This window comes from Rhincodon typus, chromosome 21 (genome assembly GCF_021869965.1).
Source record: "Rhincodon typus isolate 14 chromosome 21, sRhiTyp1.1, whole genome shotgun sequence".
NCBI lineage: Eukaryota > Metazoa > Chordata > Chondrichthyes > Orectolobiformes > Rhincodontidae > Rhincodon > Rhincodon typus.
This window is the reverse complement of record NC_063352.1, coordinates 16,282,862-16,294,990: the sequence shown is the minus strand read 5'-3', so window position 1 is coordinate 16,294,990 and position 12,129 is coordinate 16,282,862.

Sequence of the window (12,129 nt, the reverse complement as noted above, 5' to 3'; positions counted from 1 at the left end):
GTGTTGCATATCATACACATTTAAATATTCCTTACCACAATACATCAATTTGACACAAGTCACTACTATGAAATGCTTGAAATAACTGGAATGTAGTATTCACAACTAAACTTTGGAAAATTGATTGGTTAAATAAATATTGCTGATCATCTCACTTCCAAAAAAAAAATGTTTTCATACAATTGTTAATAAGTCATCCACATTTAGGAGACAATCTTAAAGGTATGTTATCAGCTGTGAACTGGCCTGTGTTAACTGTTGATCAGGGCACTTTATAAAGGATTAGAACCATAGACACTTGCAGTACAAGGGGTGATTTAGCCCAACATGCCAATGCTGGATCTTTGTTCGAGAAGTCCAAATGAAGCCCACTATTCTACTGTCTTCCAAAGCCTTGTATCTTCCCCCATAAATATTTGTTCATTATTCCTTGAAGAATAAAATGCAGTCTGCCTCAACCACTGCTCGTGAAAAAGCATCCAACAACGTACACAAAGCATTTTCTCTTGCTTTCTTCCTTACTCTCTTAGTGATAGTTTTAGATGATCCCTTATCACTGGTTTTGCATAAAGAGGAATTTTTTTCTGTCAAAACTGTTTACAACCTTAAAAACTTTCATTTATTCTGATCTCGGCTTTCTCTGCTCTCATGGAATTGTTCTAACATCTAAAGTCTTTGTTCGTAACTGTAATTACTCATGCTCAGCATTATTCTGGTAAAGCTATGCTACAAATCTTTAATATATGATATTAAACCATTTTTATATTGGGAAACTCTAACTCATATAGAATTTTATTTATTAATTCTTATTATAAAGTTATTAATTCTTAATGTAACTACAAGAAATTAACTTTCTAAAATCCACTGTTCCTTTATTAAACTGCATTTTTCACCATCTTTCCACTGATAGCAAATTTAAATGACAAAAATAGAAATTGCTGGAAAAGGTCTGGCAGCATTTGTGGAGAGAAATCAGAGTTAATGTTTTGGGTTGAGTGACCCTTCCTCAGAACTGATGGTAGCTAGGAAAATGTTGGTTTATATGCAGAAGACCGGGTAGGGGGAGGAGGTAAGCAGGAAATGATAGGTGGGGATAGAGCCCAAAGACAGAGAAGAGCAGTTAGACAGAGAAAAGAGTGGTAACTATCTGGCTAGTAAGGTGAATAACTGTTGATAGGGACTGTTAGTGGCTAACAATGAGTAGTATGTAAATGCAGACTATATACCAAGGCCAGGTTGTGGGGGTTGGGGTAAGGACACGGGAGAGCTCAGGCCCTAAAGTTATTGAACTCGATATTGAGTCCAGAAGACTGTAGGGTTCCCAGGCAGAAAATGAGGTACTGTTCTTGAGTCTGCGCTGAGCTTCACTGGAGCACTGCAGCAAGCCTGAGACAGAGATGTTGGCCAGGGAACAGGGTGGTGTGTTAAAGAGGCAGGCAACTGGAAGCTCAGGGTCTATTTTGCGAAGAGAATGCAAGTGTTCTGCAAAGTGGTCACCCAGTCTACGCTTCGATTCCCCAATGTAAAGACCACATCTACCTTCCCGCAAAAGCGACAGGGTCCCCCTTGTCCTCACCTACCATCCCACTAGTTTCCACATCCAGAGGATCATTAGCCGCGATTTCTGCCACCTCCAGCCATGCCACCACCAGACATATAGTCCCTCCCCTCCCTTGTCAGCCTCCCGCAGGGACTGTTCCCTTCAGGCACACTGATCCACTCTTCTTTCACTCCCAACTCCACTCCGCAGCCTCATGGCACTTTCCGCTGCAATTGCACAAGGTGTACACCTGTCCATTTACTTTCTCCCTCCTCAGTATCCGATGGTCAAAACATGCCTTCCAGGTGAAGCAGTTCTTTACTTGCATTTCACACAATCTAGTCTACTGCTTTTGCTGTTCACAATGTAGTCTGTTCTACATTGTAGAAACGAAGCGTAGACTGGGTGACTGCTTTGTAAAACACAAGCATTCTGTTTGCAAAAAAGACCCTGAGCTTCCAGTTGCCTGCCACGTTAACACACCACCCTGTTCCCTGGCCAACATCTCTGTCTCAGGCTTGCTGCAGTGCTCCAGCGAAGCTCAGTGCAAGCTGGAAGAACAGCACCTCATTTTCCGCCTGAGGACCTGCAGCCTTCTGGACTCGATATCAAATTCAATAACGTTAGGGCCTGAATTCTCCCATGTCTTCACCCCAACACCTACAACCTGGCCTTGGTATCACATGGTCTGCTATTACACACCATCCATTGTTAGCCAGTAACAGTCCCTATTAACAGTTATTCACCCTCCTAGCCAGATTGTTATCCATTCCTTTGTCTGTCTAACTGCTCTTTTCTCTCTTTGGGCTCTATCCCCATTTACTCCTTTCCCCTACTCCCCCCCATCCTATCTTCTGCATATAAACTGACATTTTCCTAGCTACCATCAGTTCCGTGGAAGGGTCTCTGGACTCGAAACATTAACTCTGATTTCACTCCACAGATGCTGCCAGGCCTGCTGAGCTTTTCTAGCAATTTCTATTTTTGTCTCTGATTTATAGCATCCACAGGTCCTTCTGTTTTTATTTAGCAAATTTTAATTCCTTCTTTTCCTTCAGAAATATTTCACCTCAATATCATCCTATTAAACTGTCTCTACTACCTGCTGTAGTCCAAACAAGGTAAACTTGCAAGGACACTCCTGTGAAATATTCAACATTCTCACCATTCTGTTGTATCTCCCCAAACCTACGCCTAAATAGAGTCATAGACCTGTACAGCACAGAAACAGACCCTTTGGTCCAACTCGTCCATGCCACCAGATATCCTAAATTAATCTAGTCCCATTTGCCAGCATTTGGCCCATATCCCTCTAAACCCTTTCTATTCATATACCCATCCAGATGCCTTTTAAATGTTGTAATTGTACCAGCCTCCACCACATCCTCTGGCAGCTCATTCCATACACGTACCACCCTCTGCACGAAGAAGTTGCCCCTTAGATCCCTTTTAAATCTTTCTCCTTTCACCTTAAACCTATTCCCCCTAATTTTGGACTCCCCTACACTGGGGAAAAGACCTTGACTATTCACTATATCCATGGCCCTCATGATTTTATAATGTAACCACTCAGCCTCTGATACTTCAGAGAAAATAGCCCCAGCCTATTCAACCTCTCCCTGTAGTTCAAACCCTCCAACCCTGGCAACATCCTTGTAAATCTTCTCTGAACTTTTTCAAGTTTAACAACTTCTTTCCTATGGCAAGGAGACCAGAATTCAATGCAGTATTTCAAAAGTGGCCTCACCAATGTCCTGTACAGCTGCAACATGACATCCCAACTCCTATACTCAATGCACTGACCAATAAAAGCAAGCGTACCAAACGCCTTCTTCACTACCCTGTCTACCTGCGACTGCACTTTCAAGGAACCACGAACCTCCACTGTAAGATCTTTTTGTTTGGTAATACTCCCAAGGAATTTACCAATAAGTGTATTACTCCTGCCCTGATTTGCCCTACCAAAATGCAGCACCTCACATTTTTCTAAATTAAACTCCATTTGCCACTCCTCAGCCCACTGGCCCATCTGATCAAGGTCTCTTTGTACTCTGAGGTAAACTTCTTCGCTGTCCACTATACCATGAATTTTGGTATAATCTGCAAATTTACTAATCATACCTCATATATTCACATCCAAAATATTTATATAGATGTCAAAAAGCAGTGGACCCAGAAGTGATTTGTGTAACTCACTGCTGGTCACAGGCCTCCATTCCAAAAAGTTACCACCACACTCTATTTCCTACCTTCCAGTCAATTTTGTATCCCTAGTTCTCCCTGTATTCCAGGTGATCTAAATCTTTGTAACTATATTATCATTAACTATTCATTACAGGCAAGGATTATTGTCTTCCATGAGTAGATAATAAATGATGAGATGGATTGAGATCTGCAGACTTTATGGCACATAGGACATTTGTTGTTTCATAGAATGTATGGCTGTGCATTATTAGTTTGGGTCATGGCTTGTTCATACTACACATCTTGTTTTTCCTCTCCATTTTGTTTTGCTGTCATTGCATCCCAAACTGCTGGGATCCTTCCCAGAGTCACTGCCCTCACCTGGTTTGGTCCAGGTGATGATCTGTCAGGAGTTGACATCAGTAAAGGAATCCCTGCTAACATGCAAGAGAGAACTTATATCACAGGTCCATGCTATCAACCTACAGATTTTAGAATGAAGACAGAATCATGAATGCTTTCAAAGACATGATGATTGAGACAATCAAGTATAGAAATTGCAAAGGCATCTCCCTGATCTCCACTGGATGAAGGATTATCACAACAATGGCCTCAACAAGATTCAGGTACAATATCAAACGCATACATAGATCACAGACTGCAGTTCATTTATCTTTACAATCAGTGATGGCTTCTGTCATGATTGTCATTTGAAATCTTAGATTTGAGAACCTTGTTTTGGTTAGTTTCTGAATCCATCCTTATTTTGTAAGACCATATGATGTAGGAGCAGAAGAAGGCCATCTGATCTATTGTGTCTGTTCTACCGTTCAATGAGATCATGGTTGATCAGATAATCCTCAACCCTACTTCCCTGCTTTTTCCTGATAACCCTTGATTCCCTTACCTCCCTCAGCCTCGAATATACTTAATGACCCAGTCTCAATAGCAAAGGATTTCGGAGATTTGCTGCCTACAAAAAGAAAACCTTCTTCCTTATCTGTGACCTAATTGGTCAACTATTTACTTTGAGATTACACCCTTTGTTACTAGACTTTCCTACAGGAGGAACACCTTTCCTGTATCTACTCTAAGCCCCCTAAGAATACTGCATATTTCAATAAGGTTGCCCCTCATTACTAAATTCCAATGTGTACAAGTTCAACCTACTAAACCTCTCTGCACAAGAAATTCCCTCCTTACCTGAGATCAACTTAATTAACATTCTCTGGACTGCTTCGAATGCTGATATATATTTTCTTAGGTTGGGACCAGAACTGGTCACGGTATTCCAGATGTGGTCTAACAAGTGGCTTGTTTGTTTTAACAAGACTTCCTTATTTTCATAAAAAACAAAAGAAGTGCAGATGCTGAAAATCTGAAACAGAAGCAGAAAATGGTGGAGAAACTCAGCAGGTCTGGCAGCATCTGCAGAGAGATAAACAGAGGTAAAGTTTTGACTCCAGTCACCCTTCATCAGAACTGAAAAACTGAAGGTTATGCCCCCTGCACTTAATCTGTTTATAACCCTGTGCGGATTCTTTGTGCCATCCTCACTGCTTGCCTTCCCACCTATTTTTTATGTCATCCATAAATTTAGTTAGAATACACTTACTTCCTTTAACCAAGTCATTAATATAGGTGGCCCCAGCACTGATCCCTGTGGCAGTCCACTACTATTAGCTAGCAAACCCTGTATCCATACTAATATACTACCTGCAACACTTTGGGCTCTTGTCTTATTCAGTAACCTAATGTGCAGTACCTTATCAAACACTTTCTAGAAATCCAAAGATACGACATCTATTGGTTTGCCTTTAACTAACCTACTTTTTATCTCAAAGAATTCCCATAAATTTGTCAGGTATGATTTTTTTTTTTCATAAACCATGCTGACTCTTCTTGATTATGTTATGTATTTATAAATCCTTTGTACTCTCACATTTTCCAAATAATCAATGTTAAGCTAAGCAATCTATGGTTACCTGCTTATCATCTCTTTGCATTTTTGGACTGTCAGTTCTCAAATCCTTTGGGACATTCTCAGTATCTATGGATTCTTCAAAACTTGCTACCGGTGCATGCACTATCCTAGTAACTACTTCCTTTAATATCCCAATATCCTCAATCAGGATACATGTGTTTCCTCTCCCCCTGTTGTTCCTTGATTATTTAACATTTTTGGAACGCTCTTAGTGTTTTCTATCATATATTTGGATTTTCAGAGGCTTTTGATAAGGTCCCCAAAAGGAGGTTGCTCAGAAAAATTAAAGCATATGATATAGAAGGTGATGTACTGGCATGAATTAAGGATTGACTAACAGACAGAAAACAGTGTAGGAATAAATAGGTCATTCTCACTTTGGCAGACTGTACCTACTGGCGTACCACAAGGAACAATATTTGGGCCCCAGCTGTTCAATGTGTGTATAGTCTGTTAAAACATTGCTGACCTGCATCTCCACCTATCCACTTTTACTCCATAACTTTTAAAAGCCTTGTCACACACAAAGCCATTAATGATCAATCATGATAGACCATTAATTAAGTTATTAATAGTTTTCTATTCATGTGCACTGATATACACACAGGTTTTTGTTAAGATGATAAAGCTTGAAATATAGCAATATTCATCTTAGGGACACATAATTGCAAGCAAGCTTTTAAATTCATGAAACTTATCTTAAAACCTCATGTCCTATAATGTAAAGAGCAGATTTTTTTTAAACATATATTATCAACTTTAATTAATTAATTCACCTAGTATGTCACATTAGTGGTATTGCAAATGAATTATTTAAAGATAATTGTCAAAAATAGAAACAAGTAAAACAATTAGATTTAACATTAGCACAAGTCAAAACTGTGAATAAAAAGAGAAAATTTGTAAATGTCAAGAGTCTCAAATAAAATAGAAGTGCCGAAAATATGGAATAATTCCATGGGGAAAAGATAGAGCACTGCTTAAGCTGCAGATCCTTCTTCAAACAGTTTGACTATAAGTGTATATATGAATTGTGCTTTGCTCTGCCTTCTCTCTTTACAGATTCTACATGCTGTGCACCACCAGTATTTTCTTTGGCACCTGTGTGTATTAGTTTAAGAAAGAAAATTACCCCAACAATGGATCACCTGTTAAAGTAAAACTACGAATAACGGTGCCAGTACGCTTCAGTGTCACATGAACTCCAGTACTGCTGTCCTGCCTTTTGCTTCCTTATGTATAATATATAATGTTTGTGTTACTAATTTATTTAATTGCCTGACAGGGAAGCAGTTGATGCTGGATCTGGTCTGGGGTAGCATTGCTGCAAGCATCAAATAGATGAACACTGTGCAAACATTTGAAGAGTATATGGATCAGTTTTTAGTTTGGACAAGAAGAATGAAACAGATCACATGATAGTACAGCAGATAGACAAAACAATAATTATATTTCTTCAGCAGTTCTTTGGGGAATCTTGTGGAGATATATTGTGGTTGAATTAAAATATTTATTATGCAGATCTTCCTTGGTGCTTACTGAATATTATTTTTCTGGATGAGAGGTTAGACTTGAAAGATCTCACTGCACCATTTTGAAGAAGAGTATGGCAGTTCTCTTGGATGTCCTGGTCAATATCTATCCCTCAACCAACATCACTAAAACAAGTTAGCTGGTACATTTATGTTATTGCTGTGTGTGGGAGCTTGTTGTGCACAGGCTGGCAACTGTAGTTACAACAGTAAATAAGTTTCTAAATTATTTCATTGACAGTAAAACATTTCTGGATATCCTGGTGTCACGAAAGGTACTCTTTAAGTTCAAGTCTTTTTTATATTAGATATTAGAATTTAAAAGATTTCTTTGCTCCCTTTCAACCCGGAAATAATGCCACTTCCTACTACCTAGTGCTCTTTCAACCAACATTTAGAATTTGGCTTTTAGTACAACAAAACAATTGCTTATATAGAACAAAATGTGCTAGAAACTCTCAGCATGTCATACAAGGGATGTGATAACCTGGTGGTATTATTGCTGGACTATTAATCCAGAGATGCAAGTAATGTTTTGGGGACCCAGATTCAAATCCCACCATGGTAGATGGTGGAATTTGAATTCAATAAAAATCTGGCATTAAGAGTCTGATGATGGCAATTGTTGGGGGAAAAACCCATCTGGTTCACTAACATCCTTTAGGGAAGGAATTGCTTTAAAATCCAAATATTCTGGATGTTAAGTAGTCATTTTAAAATATGACACACCTTATCTTTCCACTTAAACAAAACTAATACTGTTCTACAAATCTACTAGTTACAATTATAAAGTTTGAATTGCACACTAGTCTAGTCATTTAATAAACATATCTGCTGCTGGAATTTGAAATTATATGCTGGTCTCCATAATTTTCTTGGACTTGTGTAAGTGATAACTCTCTAAAAATGTTTTAAAAAAGACAATAGTAGTTATTACTTTTCTGTTGGTGCTCTTTTTTACATTAGTTATTTTACACTTAATAGTAAATGTAGTCAAACCGCATATTTTGCACATCCCACATCCAGTTTTACAATAATTGCTATGCTCTGCATATACACAGCAGCAATACACAGTACCAAAAATACATATATGTCTACACCCATTTTAGCTGAGGTCAGATGTTATAAGCTTATTATAGCACAGCCACACTTCTCCTTTACTTTCAGAATTCAGAATAGCGCTTAGGAGCGACCACAAAATTACCACACAGAGGGTGGATAATTTGCCAAATCCAAAATCAAGATCTTGGAACTTTTTATGATCGTCCAAAATCCTGACAATAAATAAGATTCAGAATTAATAAGATATAGGTATGCATTGTAATAACCTTTTGTGAAGTTAGAATGGACAGACTTGTGAGCACAAATTGTCAAATGGCTGCTATTAATGATGATGGAAAGCTGTTACCTTTAATACACTTGATTGCAAATACACGTAACATTAACACACATTTATATAGTGCCTTTAACATAAGCAACATTGTGAAGCATTATAAGAAATTGTATCACAAGTAGGCATGAATTGGATATATTGGGAGGATAATGGCAGAGTGGTCATGTCACTTGGCTATAATTCCAAGGCCTAGGTAAATGCTCTGGGAACTTGGGTTCAAATCTTGCTACAGCAGCTGGTGGAGCTTAAAATTAACTAATTAAAACTCCAAACTTGAAAGTTAGTCATAGTGATAGTGATCATGAAACAACCACTTAGCTTTTATAAAAACCCATCAGATTCATTAATGCCCCTTTAGAAATATGCCATTCTTCCCTTCTCTGGTCAACATGTGATTCCATATCCACATCAATGTGGTTGACTCTTAATTGCCCTATGAAGTGGCTGAGAAAGTCACTCCATTGTACTAAACTGCCACAGATAAATCAGATTCCAATTGATCAAGAAGGAGCTCACCACCACTGTCTTGCTGGCCTTATCAGAAATGACCATAAACCATGAAAGAATTTCTTGAAAAGTTTGCTCTGTTGTTAGCTATGTCTGATATTGTAACTCCTGACAGTGAGAGGAATCACAAAGCTAGTAGGCTATAATACGCTCATACAAGTTCATTGGATTGCAAGACTTCCATTTCCATAGCACCTTTCATGATGTCAAGTTGGCCCAAAGTCCTTTGCAGCTAACTACATTTTTTATGAACTGCAGTTTCTGTTGTAATGTATAAACTTTATACGTACCTTTGGAATTAATAATCTAGTCACAATCTTTGTGTTTTTTCAAACACACCGAGATATAGCTAAAAGCACAACTTACATAACAGATTTATCCCAAGGAGTACATTTCATTAACATCTGTCTACTACAGAAAGACTCCATCAGTAAAGTTTGCCTCTGAACTCTGACTGATCGGAAAGTTTGGCTTGGGTGGGAGCGTGGGAGCAGGCTGAGGACAGGAAGCACCTTCCCATAGTGTTTTTAACCCCCCACCCTTCCTTTAATAAAGATGTTTACAAGTAGTCGGGACTTTCTGGCAGCCATCACAAGACCCCAGTCTTGGAAGCTGGACACAAAAGCCAAAGAATCTTGCAGCTGTGCTTCCATTCCCTATTGCTTCCCTAAGAGGTGGCCTATGTTAAAGAGCTTGAATGGGAGAAACAGCACAATGCAATTGCTTCAGTGGTGAGGCTGGATGAAACATTAACATTGGTTCTCACACATTCTACTTCTCTTCATTACTAATTAATGTGACACTGGGTTGTCCCACTGTCATTAACCCCAATCAAGTTAATTTAATAAAAGAACCCCCTTTCCAAAAGGGGACAAACAGTAAAAATCCTTATCACGTCAAAAAAAGAGAAAATTTTGCATTTGTATCGTCTTGCATTTATATAGCACCTCTCATCATCATTGGACATCTCACGTCTACTGCAAATGAAGTACTTTGGAAATATGACCACTGCTGTAATGTCAGAATCTTGCCAGCCATGTTGCTTACAGCACATTGGCTGAGCCACAGTTGGCATGGAGATACAGCAGAAGTAATTAACTGCCAATATTAATTCTCTGAAAAGTCAGGTATAGACACTTGCTGATAGCAAGAACTGCAGATGCTGGAGTCAGCGACAACACAGTGTGTAGTTGGAGGAACACAGCAGGCCAGGAAGCATCAGAGAAGCAGGAAAGTTGACATTTCTGAAGGTTTCTGAGGAAGGGTCCTGACCTGAAGCATCAACGTCCCTGCTTCTCTGATGCTGCCTGGCCTGCTGTGTTCCTCTCACTCCACACTGTGTTGTCTCAGGTAAAGACACTCATTGGTCAGGGCATTGCTATGGCAACCCAGCAAAGATTTGCAATCTCCATTACCCTTTTGTCCCCAGTGAAGAAGGTGCATGGTTTGTAACTTTGTCTAAGTAAACAAGTTCCTTTGGATCAATATATGTACATTCTAGCACATGTAAATGATCACACTGCGAGCCCAACTGATAATCTTGAATTGGTGCTGGGTGTAATTCTTAGCACAATCTGGGTTATTTAATATGTGTTGTCCAAGAGCAGAATTGCAATTAGATCAGACATGGTGTTCTGAGGCTTACAAGCACAGGTTGGGTTGAGCATGATTGGCAATTATGACACCGGGGATATCCCCCAGTGTTATTGAACCTTTCATTCCTACCTGACAGACCAGATGGGGCTTTGAGTAATATCTCATCTGAAAGATAGTACCTCAGTCTAACAGGTCAGCACTCAATATTGTTTTAGAATGGCAAAAATGATTTTTGTGCTTAAATCCCAGATTATGATTTGAACTCAAAACCTCTGACATAGAAACAAAATAAATTAAATGAGAATGTTATTTTTGGCATTGACTAGTCATTGGACTCAAAATGTTAACTCTGTTTCTCTCTCCACAGATACTGCCAGACCCATCGTATTTCTCCAGCAGTTTCTGTTTTTGTTTCAAATTTCCAGCATCGACAGTTTCTTGTTTTATTCTCCTTTTCCAAGGACGCTGGGCACAGATAAGACTGCAGAAGTGAGGGAGGCAGTTCTACTCACTGACCATGCACAACCTCTAACATACTCCAGCTGCTGCATAACCAACGATCTGTGTATGCTTAGCATTATATACACTGTACAGCACAAACCACAAGCCCATATGCACTCCCTAAACTTTATCAGTTTACCCTTGCTCGGATTGATTGGTACCTCAGTGGTTAGCACTATAGCCTCACAGCACCAGGGATCTGGATTTGATTCCAGTCTCAGGTGACTGTATGTGAGGAGTTTATACATTCTCCCTGTGTCTGTGTGGGTTTCCTCCCACAGTCCAAAGATGTGCAGCTTAGGTGGACTGGCCATGCTAAATTGCCTGTAGTGTCCTGGGATGTGTAGGATAGGTGGATTAGCTATGGTTATAGGGTAGGGGTGGGTCTGGGATGCTCTTTGAAGGCTTGGTGTGGATTTGATGGGCTGAACGGCCTGCTTCCACACTGTGGGGATTCTGTGATTTCTTATTTCTAAGCCTGTAATGGAGTTTTGTACAGAAGTTAAATGTCTTCCCGGTGATTTCACCACATGACTTACCCTCAGGCCCAAATCATTAGTCAGCCGATCCAAACACCCTTGCACAGAAAGCAAAAAAAAACTCCTTTATCAAATTGGATGATACCAGCCAAACAACCTTCTGTGCCATATTTTAAACCAGCGAAAGAGAAACATTCAAATAAAATTATTTTTAAAATATCATTATTAAACCTCCCTGAGAATTTCCTCTGGGGTTGTACACAACGCTGCTCCGGAGACTTCAGACCAATCCTGAAGTGTTGGCACATCAGTCTCCCTTTCCCTCTAAATCGAATCTTAAAGCTCTGTCTAACTCAGCATTGGTCTGTCCCTAGGGTTGGCCCAATATATTAGGGGAACACCAATTTACCACA